The 12,396-nt window shown below is 40.4% G+C and overlaps 1 pseudogene; it reads right to left on the bottom strand.

Moving 5' to 3' along the window:
* Nucleotides 1-5,776: 5,776 nt before the first annotated feature.
* LOC147451556 (origin of replication complex subunit 5-like) lies at nt 5,777-7,038 on the bottom strand (annotated as a pseudogene).
* Nucleotides 7,039-12,396: the final 5,358 nt, after the last annotated feature.

Genomic DNA, 12,396 nt, shown 5'->3' with positions numbered 1-12,396 from the left:
GTGGAAGTATGGATGGAAGCCATGGACAACTACTTTGCAGCTGCGGGGACCCAACCCGTAAATCAGACCATGCTTGCCATGTTTCGCTTGACTGGCGATGCCAAGATATGGTGGAAGCAACATTGCAGGGACATGGATATTAAGGGATCTTCCCAATCCTGGGAAGACATCAAAGCAGCGATAATGGGGCGTTATTTACCGCCTGCCTATAGAACCTTGAGGATGAATGAATTATTTTCACTTCGGCAGTTGAATTCATCTGTCGAAGAATACTATACAAAGTTTGTCACTCTTCGGAGATATGCTCCTAAGATGACCTTGGAACAACAGGTGGCAAGGTTCTGTCAATGACTAATCGATCCCCTGAATAATCGGTTGGAAGCTCTCAGGCCGACGACGCTACAGGATGCCTTGTTAAGGGCCAAACCTCTAGCTCTCGAAGTACAAAGGGCTAATCAGAACAGGAGGAATCATTGGGCAAAGAGGGCAAGGACAACTGCTTGGGATAACAGACTAGCCAACCAAGCGTATAACCAGTGCCCTATTGTGGCTACCACCACAACCATGGAGTTCCCTGATGTCCGATGCTATGGCTGCGGCAAGCATGGGCATTACAGATCCAATTGCCCCAGGAACATTCAAGAAACCAATGCCAATTCCATACCCTTGAATACCCGTGGGCATGGCCAAGCTAATGGAAGAGGAGGACAAGGAAGATAAAGGATTGGCACGTGTATTGCTGCAAAGGTTTATACGACAAGAGAGATGCCTACCAAACAACAACCAAGTAGCAATTTACTTTATCCAGCAATGCTATGTTCGATATATTTTGCTGAAGAGAGTGGATTGGTCAGATCGTCCAGGCACCGCTGGCGTTGGACGTGGACGCATTGCAGAAAAGGTGGCAACACGCAATGAAAATAATCCAATGCCTCCTCGCAAGCGTCCTATTGTTTTACTTCTTGAAGAGTCAAAAACAGTGACTGAATTAGCCAGCCAAGGACAATACCTTGCCAGCCAAGGAGAAACACTGGACATGCTTCGTGGCCGTATTCTTGAGCTTGAAATAGAGTTAAGTGATGCACAAGCAAAGCTTCAACGATATGACTCATTGTATGGACCTTTGCCAGATGATACTACCACTTCACATAAAGATGTTGCTCAACCATCCCCTGAGTTAGGAATTATAGATTTTACCATAGACGAACTTATAGCAAATCTATCAAACTCATAAGTCACTCAGAAGCTTTTTGTAATCTCAAAATTATATCAAACTCTTTTCGATTGAGTAATTTCCCAGAACCTTTTTGTAATTTCAAACCTACATCGACTTTATGTAATTTTTATTCGACAAGATATTATCGGCAGTTTATTTTTGAGTGTGAGTGAATATGTGCGTCTCAGAGAGAGAGAGAGAGAGAGAGAGAGAGAGAGAGAGAGAGAGAGAGAGAGAGAGAGAGAGAGAGAGAGAAAGAGAGAGGTTTTGATGTGAACGACTATGAGATAACACTTTCTTTCATCATATACAAAAACTTGTTGATTAAGTATTACAATGGTACTCTCACAAATCATCTCCATCTTCAAAAACTGCAACCATATCATCTACTTCGTCCATATCTGAGCATTCTGAAACTATCTCCCATTCCATATCATCATCATCGTCAACTTCTGCAGAAATAGCTTCATGCATTTGGAAGACTCCATATTGCTTTTGAGCGGCTCTAGTTGCAATGTTTTGAGGCTTATAAATAAGTCTCATATTGCAAAATACATACACCAAATCAGCAGCCCGTTTAGTATGAAGTCTGTTTCGCTTTTTAGTGTGCACAAAGTCGAATGCTGACCAGTTTCTCTCACAACTTCCACTTGATGCAGCTACTGATAAAACTCTAACTGCAATGTGTTGCAACTCCACTTTCTCTCCACCATACTCCTTCCACCATAAAGGTGCACTTGTTTTGCCAATGGCATCTATATGCCACGGATCCTCAAACATACCAGTTTTGTTGGCATAATCTACTCGTTGATGAAAAGCTATTTTTCCATCTTCGTGCCCTAAGAGTTGGGAGCACACTGTTTTGAAGTCGGACATAACTTCTTTGTTGGCAGATTGCTGATGCATTTGAAACTTACGATCCAATACAAAAGCCGCACCATGCAATGGCATATGCAACTGTACCCAACGCTTGTTAACAATTGTAATCATGGTAGCTTTATCCTTTGCACCAAAACTGACATTTTCTCTTAGCTTGCGTATAGCGTCTGACATATACTAGTAGACCCGGCCAAAAATAAAAGAATCTGTGTCAACTGCTCTCAAAAGATCTACAAATGGCTTTGACACAGTTACTATTCTTTCTACATTACACCAAAAGATTGGCGAGTTTACTATTTGCGCACATCGACCAGCTACTTCCTGATAACTTGGATACTTGTTGATCCATCCATCCCATCTTCTGTCTGCTAAGGTTTCCATCAATGCAGGCTTCAACTCTTGCAAAGCAGCAAGAACATAGTATGCCGTAGCAAACCTTGTCGCGCAAAATTTGCAAAGCTTTATTTGGTGACTTGGTTTGAAAAAGAGCATACGAAAATTGATGCTCTCTAATGAATTTCACTGCATGATTTGCATCCAATAAAGTTTGCTTCACACATGCCATTTTACCAATATCTTTTAAAAGAAAAATTAAAGTGTGAGCTGCACATGGTACCCAAGAAATCTCTGGATACTTGACTTGAATAGCTCTTCCTGCTCCTTTGTAGTTGGCCGCATTATCTGTGACAATAGCAGTCACATTCTTTGGTCCACCTGCCTTTGCAATTGCATGCTCATACACCCCTGCTAGGTAGGTGATAGTCTTCTCTTTCAATGAGCTGTCAATTGCTTCCATGAACATAGCCCCTCTAAGGTTAATAAGCATTACATTGATTAAAGGTTTTTTCTGATAGTTAGTCCATCCATCCAATGCTATGGTGCATCCATATGCTGGAACAAACTCTAGAACTGTGCGTTTGAGAATGGCTTCAGTACTATCTTTGACTTTATCAAGATATTCAGTTCGCATCTTGTTATAGTCAAGAAGCACAAATCCTTTTTTGGATGTACTCATCAAAGCATCTTGAAATATTGGATTGCGCATAGCATTGAACGATATGCCACACGCAACAAATTCATGTGTCCATTTTAAATGCAACTCAAGCAACCATTGTTTACCTAATGCTTCAGGCATTTTCTGTCCATTGGATGACGCTCTACCGGATTTTCTTGTGCTAGGAACTCCTCCTAATGTAGAAGCATGTCCATGAAGAGGGTTCAATTGAGAACTTTGATCGTTCACTTGAGTGGTACACACCTCTTCTATTGCCTCATTGCATACAGATGGTTCAATATTTACATGAATATTTTTAGAGACATCACCTTTATGTTTAGCTGCAAGAATCAACTTTAGTTTGCGAGAATACATGGCAAATTTTTCATGAATATCTTTTGGTGGTGCCCCGCACTTTTCAACATTGCCAGGGACTTTAAATAAATTCTCTTTAATTCTGGTTGCATTACCACTGAACTCGTGGCCACAAGATTTACATTTAAGTCGAGATGTATTTCTCCCAGCTTTCAACTCATGCACATAACTCCACTCTTGTCCTTTCACCATGATGTACAAAAGTAATTTGCTAGTAAAAACAAAGTCAATGATCATTTTCATAATCAAAATCAATTAAAACATTAAATTAATTTAACTAACAATGATTGAACGAAATTAAAATAATTAAAAACAATGATTGAACAAAAATACAATAATAAAAAACAATACCATTGGATTACATATAAATTGCATCGATTTATCTAAAGTGCAAGCTTTTAGCTTTAACACATTACGATAATCAATAATTACAATTAAATCAAGTATTAAAATGATTATCATTATAAATTGCTATACATACAAGAGCTATAAGTGACATTTTTAAATGTCAAAACGATAATCACTTACAATACTTGATAATTATCGTATCTATGTAAAGTGCGAACAAAAAGTTCTTACACTTTACCATAGATTTTTAAGCGATTATCTATCTACAATGCGAGCATGTGTATGCTCTCACACAGTACGGTAGATTTTGCGGTCCAAATAAAGATAAGAGAATATCAATATTTTTGGACATGTTTTTCCTAAATTTTTACTCTAGTGAGAACATAACAGTGTGAATAGCTCTACACAAAACGTAAAAATATAATTTTGTTTCATTATATTCATTTTGAAGTGAGAGAAAATCTCTACACATCAAAATAGAACTTTAAATTACATAAAATTATTTTTTATGTAATTATATTTTTAAACTAATTATCTCATGTGAGAGTACACTCTACACACAACGATAATATCTTACTTTTTTTTTATTAGTCACTTTCAAGTGTCAATTAATTGAACACATTGACAAGTGATTCTTATAATTATAGTTTGTATCAGGTGAGAGATTAAACTCTTCACAAAATACAAACTTTCAACTATTTACTAAGTTTTTCAAAACAAATTCATATATTTGAATCACAAAACTTAAAATTCTATTGAATTTTAATTTTTATTAAATTCAAATTGTTTTATTTTTTTACAAATTACTTTTTTTGATCGTTTGGTGAGAGTGCTGGTGTGAGGCCTGTCGCGTGCTACTATATATACTAACATATTCGATCGTTATAATTTTTGATCGAAAATAATTTCAATCAAAACGTTTTTCGATCGAAAAATCAAGAAGTTATACGATTAGCCGTTTATGCTGATGTGGCACCGTATAATACGGCCGTATAATTTAGATAAACGAATAATACGCCCATTATATGCGTATTATACGTCTCCCGAATAACGAATAATGCAACTTAGGAATGAACATTGATAATTTTGATTTTGCACATGAAGGTGCTAATGATGATCCCCCTATGTTTATCAATTATCTTGTTACTACGTTGCATCAAGCTATGGGCAACCCTACTTTGCAAGCCAAAGTTACCCAACAACTTTGTGATTACGGGATTTCCCTTCCTCTCCAAGAGGAGAGAGAGTTTAGGAGGTCTCTTGATGAGACTCCCAAAAGAAGACTCTCTCCTATCAAAGAGGAGGAATCCAAAGAACGAGAAAAAAGTGAATCCCTAAGTTCCTCTATAGATGTTGCTCCATGAAGATGGCGGTCTAGACTATCGCCAACTCCTCCCAAGAGGAGATGGTCAACCCATAGTCTTTCTCCTCGTCACTCAAAAAAGGAAGAGAGGAAACAAAGGAAGAAAAAGGCAAGAAAGAGGTCACCCTCTTCTCCTTCTTCTTCACCATCCTCCTCTTCCGACGAAAGCAATAGTTAAATTTTCTTAGAGAATACAAGAGTAGAGGACATCACAAAACTTACCTAACATGGCAAAGGTCCTGAAAGCTCAAGAAGTTCAAAGGGGGAGAAAGAGTATCTCTTTTCTCATCTTTAATGCCTTTGGTGCTACCAACAAAGTACTGGCCTTCATCCAACAATTTGATGAGACCTTTGGAGACGAGGGCTTCACGAAGTCCTCCAAGCTACACCATGTAGCTATGCACTTCCAAAAATCTACTCGTCAATGGTGGGCTAGCCTTCATGGCAACGGTGAGGCCCCAAAGACATGGAAAACTATACGAGTTTCCATCATGAAGAAATTCCTTGCAAGCGATGCAAAGGACAAAGTGCTTACCAAATGGCGGAGTTTGAAGCTACTCTTCAACAAGTCTATCCACAAATATGAAGACAAGTTTTGGGATTACTGATACCCAAAAGTACTAAAGAGCATGAAAAAGCCAGAACTCAAAGGTAAAAGCAAGAAAATAATAAATTTTTGAGTTTAGAAGCTTGCCTCAAAAAAGCAGAGTATAGTTCTCTATTGGACCTTTTCTTCAATAGGATTTATGTAGCTCAGCATCAGTACAATCCCTCATATAGATTGGAATAGCTTCTAACGAGACTGTGCCTGAGAAGAATGCATCTGGCCCCTACAAGCTACTGATGAAAAAGAGTCCCAAGTTTTCCAGTCCAGAGAGCTGAGAGAGCCTCAATAGTGCAGAAATGAGTCGGAACCCCCCTGACCAATCTAGTAAGAGCTCCACATTGTCAAATATCAAATAGACCACTGGCAATGATCCATGTGTCTTCCAAGGAATTAAAACGTAGAACAAAAGCACTAATAATCACATTAAAAAATTGTGGTCATACTATTTTCTACCCTTTTTGACATTCATACCTTCTTCTTACTTGTGTGGACTGACAAGCCCTTTATCAATGCTTCGAGCTTTGTCAAAGACAGCAAAGGTGCAAGCTTCAATCAGAAACTCCAGAAAGTCTAAAAACTTATCACATTTCTTTACGTTGGCAAGGCTGTTTGAGGGGCTTTGTACATGTTTGCTACGATGTTTGAGGATGAATTCAAACAAAATGCGGGGTGTATGAGATGAGCGAAAACTTGTGTATACAAATAGATGCTTCATCTGCGTAAAAATCTCCACTAGAATGGAGGTTTTACGTGTGGAGGCTCCATCATAGACAAAGGGAGGGAGCTGCAAATGACAGGGCTCTCCAAGCAAGCCAGGGAGCTGGTTGATCTCGCTTTTATGTGTAGGGAATCGGTCAACAAGGTGTGAGTAGAGCATGTCTGGGGAGATCGGAGCTCCCTCTGACAAGTGTTGCTCTTCATGTTGAGAATGAGATTGATGGATTGTATCTTTCAAAGGAGACACTGCACGGCTTTCAAAGGAGACACTGCATGGATTGTAGCTTTCAAAGGAGACACTGCACAGCTACGAGTCCTATGGCCCATCTCCCCAGCTTTAGAATTAGGATTTTCGGGTGCATTCCCTTGAGTTACCCTTCTGCTTCTATCGCTAGAAGGGGAGCAACAAGTAGGGTTAACCCTCTCCCTGTCTTCAGTTCGCATATTGCTACCTACCGTTTTCCTGCCCTCAAACTCTTCAGACTTAGGCTATGAAAACATGCCTGCCCGTCATTTTTTGGTGGTGGGCGGCCATGCATTACAAACTAGCTGCAATACATTTTTTAAAGAACATTACCAAAATACCCCTCTAATTTGTGGAAATCTCCAAAATAGCCTTGTATCTATTTCGGTTGGATTGTTCAAGATTTTCTAATCTTTATTCCTTTTTAACAATTGAGATCCTTTTTGGAGTGCTTAGCATGTAATTTGTCACAAATTACCTTGCAAAGGGGCAATTATGTCTAATAACCATGAAGAAATTCATCCCCAAAGCTTGTGTAGCATACCCAAATTCTAGGTTTAGCATCTTATATTGATAGACAATCAGTCTTCTTAGAAAAAGCTACAATTTTTTTCACCTTTCAAGAAATTTAATCTCACAACCAGGGGTATTTTGGGAATTTTGGAAAAAATTGAAGGGCATTTTGGGAATCTGTGACAAAATATTGGGGTGTTTTGGGAATTTTTGAAATTTGAGGGGTATTTTGGTAATTTTCCCTTAATCTATACAGCCTCTCTCTCTCTCTCTCTCTCTCTCTCTCTCTCTCTCTCTCTCTCTTTATTTGCACGCAAAGCAACTTCTTTCTCTATGGGTGAAAGCATGAATAGGTGGAAAGCTATATATGTGATATAATTAAATAGCATAGCATGACATTGGGGGTGTGGTCACTGGTGCCATATTTCAGACGTCCAAATTTATATTTTAAAAAATGTTTTACTAAAAAATTCAGCCTTCACACACCCACTTTGTTTCATGAGTAGTTGGCAGTTTCAAACACCGTGCCCCCCGACCCCCCGCCTCTCTCTCGCGCGCGCACGCGTGCTCAAGGTCTATTGTGCTTAGAGCTTCTACTATGCAAGCTTGGCTGCTTCAAGGACGATTGCAGTAACCGCCCTCTTCTCTTCGAGGTATGTCTCTCCCATTGAACATGTACACTCTCTACTGCCTGAGCACGCACGCCCCACCTGGGATCATTTAGCTACATTAAGCTGCATTTGGAGCTGCATGAGTGCCACACCTTGCTCATTTGCAACAAGAGGCGAGCTCCTGAGGTAATTTTCTAGTCCACAAGCTGCATGCAATCTTGGGGCAAATCCCATAGCACATCACCTTGAATGCCCTGCTTACAAGAGCAGGCCCATGAAGTTCTTGTTTCTTTTTAGCAGGGATGATAAGCGAGGGCACACCACGTCTCATGAGTTCATTGGATGATGTGCATGTATATCACTTGAGACTACATCATGGCACCTTCCTCAAAGCATCCGATTCAAGCAAGCAGCAGTCTAGTTAGGAACATTGAACCACCTCTGCATACGAAGTTTTGTCGTCTTGCCGAGGAATTTCATATGGAGCGTGGATTGCCATTGGAGGGAGTTGATCCGCATAGCTTGACAGGAAATAATGACATCTCTGAGAAGGACTGGGAAGCTATCTTTATATTCCCAAAGCCTGTTCCGGGTAGCTAGAAGAAAGTGAAGGCATACCATGCTCGGTCGAAGTTCTTACAAAAGCTTGTGTGGAGACACTGGGATGTCTACTAGGAGGGTCCCTTCATGTATGAAGTAGGGACTCAATTTGCAAAGGCCTTTGCATTTGAAAATTGCAGTGAATCTGGCAAACATCAAATTTCTTGGGCTATCTTTGCAGAGAGGGCAATGAGAGCCTCAGAAGAAAGACACAACTTGCAAAACAAGATCAAGAGGTGGGAAGAGCAGATGAGTGGTAGAGGGAGAGGTTCCAAAACCACTACTGCCTCTACCAGATCATCATTGAAAACAGAAGGTACGGCTGTACCATTGTCAAGCGTGCCTACAGGAGGATTCCTGGTACAATTGGCAGAGGAGGATATCAGGGCACTTGCAGAAATGAAGAATATTGCAGAGGGCAGATTGCAAGACTATAAGTCAAGACTTGAGGGTGCAAAGAAGCAGGTAGAGGATCAAGTCAGAGAATTGCATAGGGCTGAGGGTGCTCAAAGCTCAAATACTTTGTCCATAAAGTTGCAAACGGAGATTGATTGCGTGCAAGACCCTGTATCTTGACAACGCCTAATTGATTTGATTGGACAGTTCTCGAGTATTACTAGAGAGAACGTTGCTGAATTATAAGCCAATGTGGCTAAAGCAAAGGTGCATACCCTCCTACATGTGCTTCACTTTGTTTTGGAGTATGTGGTTCACTTCCATGTGGTTATGTGGTTAGAGTGTTATGGATTGTACGGTTATGTACTGTATGAGCATATTCTATTTCTGCTATGTGCTATATAGCACAAAATATGTGCTATATGGCCACAACATAGCCATCATCTTCATGGAGTGGGTGGTTATATGCTATGTGTTATGTGCTATATGGTCACAACATAGCCATCATCTTCATGGAGTGGGTGGTTATATGCTATGTGTGGTTATGTGCTATGTGCTTTATAGTTCAATCTAGGTGCATCATGTTCACAATAGTACCCTCATCTATTTGGAATGTGTGTGATTCTATGCTATGTGCTTTGTGTGGTTATGTGCTATGTGATACATAGCACAATGGACATGTGTAATATGTGCTATATAATATACCTGTATGCTATATGCTCACAGTATAGCCCTAAAGTGTGTGTTAAATATTGATATGTGCTACATAGCACAATCTTTTTATGCGCTATGTGCTAAATAGCACATTTTGTGTGTTATATGTTCACAATATAGCCCTGGAGTGTGTGGAATAGTGAATTGTGCTATATAGCACAATCTCTATTTTTGCTATGTGCTACATAGCACATCACTAATTGTGATATGTGCTACATAGCACAATATTTGTGCTATATGCTATGTGCTATGTCTCATATAGCCCACTGCATATCATATACCCAACAAGCTTGTGCTATATAGCATATATAGAGAATGTTTGGGCTATATCTGGTATTTTAAAAAGTCTCTCTGCTATGATCTACAGTGCATACTCTATGTAGCACTTATAGCACATTATACTTGGATTGTGCTTAGTGCTATATAGCACAGTGCATATCATATACCACATCAAGCTTGTGTTTATAGCATATAGAGTAAGTGCTTGTCTTATATGTGGTATTGCAAATAAGGGATAAGATTCACGCTCCATATTCTTTTTAGCAATCTGCTTTTGCTGGGTTATTGAGACTTAAATTAGATGTGTTGTCTTCTTTGTTTCACAAGCACTACTTGCAGAAGTAGAGACCAACATAGCACAGGAATTGGAGCACTTTAAATTTTGTGTTACCATGGAGAGGACTTCACATAACGTGGGAGCCAGTTTGATGAAGCCTTTTCCTCCTGTGGATTTTAAGCAGAGCATTAGCGAGGTGGCACTTAATGGGTTCTACCATTGTGTAGGATGTGGATTCCCGTTTGATGCCAGAAGCTTGGATGTATTCTCCCTGCCTTGCACTCATGTGTACCATATGCTATGCTTCGCGCATGTATGTAGGGACTATGGCTATTGTGTTGCACTAGATTGCAACATGTCTGTTCCCCCTAGAGCTAAGCATATGACTGGTCTGAAGGTGAAGAGTGAGATGAAAGAATCAAGTGCAGGTAGTCACTGTGTCACTACTATTGCAGGCCCACTTTCCATTGGTAGTTTAAACTCTTGCATTTAATGAAATCATTTGCAGGTACAGACATTGCAGCAGAGACCTGTATACAAGAATCATTGAGGACAAAAACAGAGAGAGACTCTACGCAGGCCACTTGTAGGTACCAAAATCAGTATTTATGTGTGTATTTTGGGATACTCCAAGTGAGACTTTGTAAATAGCTTGCTTTGTAGAACAATCATCGCATGATTGCTCCAACAAGACGATGCATTCCACAAGGAAGAATGGCCTGATTACCCCAGGGATGCAGCCAGGCCTTGAAGCGGAGTCTACCCGCGGGATGCAGCCAACCCTTGAAGCGGAGTCTGCCGTAGGGGATGCAGTACGTGGAGTATTTGAAGACATCTTGATGGCAAAGTCTTCTGCAGTCAAATCACCTAGGCAACAACTAACTCCAAGAAGGCTGTTGCGTTCTCCGTTGAGTGCCAAAGCATCACCAAGTGTGGAAACTAGAGATGATGCATCAGATGAGGCAGTTGCAGATGCAGTGAAAGCAACACCCCCTCCAGCGGGGAAGAAGCCAACACCAAAGCGCAAGAAATCGACTCCCAAGAACTTAGGTGGAAGTCCCACAATGAATATACCTCTTGATTCATTTAGGAAGAGAAAGAAACCAAATGCAAAGCAATGAGTGTGTTTTTTTTGTAACTTCATGCAATTAGAAGATGTCTTTAGAAGGCATGTGCAATCATCGCATGCTTGCTCCAACAAGACGATGCATTCCACAAGGAAGAATGGCCTGATTACCCTAGGGATGCAGCCAGGCATTGAAGCGGAGTCTACCCGCGGGATGCAGCCAACCCTTGAAGCGGAGTCTGCCGTAGGGGATGCAGTACGTGGAGTAGTTGAAGACATCTTGATGGCAAAGTCTTCTGCAGTCAAATCACCTAGGCAACAACTAACTCCAAGAAGGCTGTTGTGTTCTCCGTTGAGTGCCAAAGCATCACCAAGTGTGGACACTAGAGATGATGCATCAGATGAGGCAGTTGCAGATGCGGTGAAAGCAACACCCCCTCCAACGGGGATGAAGCCAACACCAAAGCGCAAGAAATCGACTCCCAAGAACTTAGGTGGAAGTCCCACAATGGATATACCTCTTGATTCATTTAGGAAGAGAAAGAAACCAAATGCAAAGCAATGAGTGTGTTTTTTTTGTAACTTCATGCAATTAGAAGATGTCTTTAGAAGGCATGTGCAATCCATTGCACCCCTATTGTATCCATGCTCATTGATGAATCAAGTGTTGGAATTTGTTAGTGACATGTCTCTTAATTCTTTGCATCGAGTAGTTGCAAACTATTTGATTTATTTTATGTACTTGTTTAGTAATATGTTTCTACTTTCTCTTGTCGTAGATAATCAAGAAGCTGAAAAAAGAGGAACTTGCATGAGACGCACTCGCTCTTCAGGGTTTCTAGATGAGGGGTCTGTAGGTTCACTGACTCAATCTTATCCTGTGAAGAATCCAAGAAGGGGTGCTACAGCTTCCAAGGGGGTTATAGGAAAAAAAAAAAGTGTCTTTTGATACAGTTGAGGGGTCTGTAGGTTCACTGGCTCAGTCTTATCCTGTGAACAATCCAAGAGGGGGTGCTACAGCTTCCAGGGGGGGTTACAGGAAAAAAAAAAGAGTCTTTTGATACAGTTGATCCCTGCACACCTACTAGTACTGCTGAATTTGTTCCAAATGTGCCTAATGCAGTTGATGTGCAGGTTGTGCATGATGATGTGCATACAGATGTTGACCGTGCTAAACTTGAAAAGGGTACATTACCC

Source organism: Adiantum capillus-veneris, chromosome 8, assembly GCF_014529385.1.
Source record: "Adiantum capillus-veneris isolate H3 chromosome 8, ASM1452938v2, whole genome shotgun sequence".
Taxonomy (NCBI): Eukaryota; Viridiplantae; Streptophyta; class Polypodiopsida; order Polypodiales; family Pteridaceae; genus Adiantum; species Adiantum capillus-veneris.
This window is presented reverse-complemented; position numbering and strand designations above follow the sequence as displayed.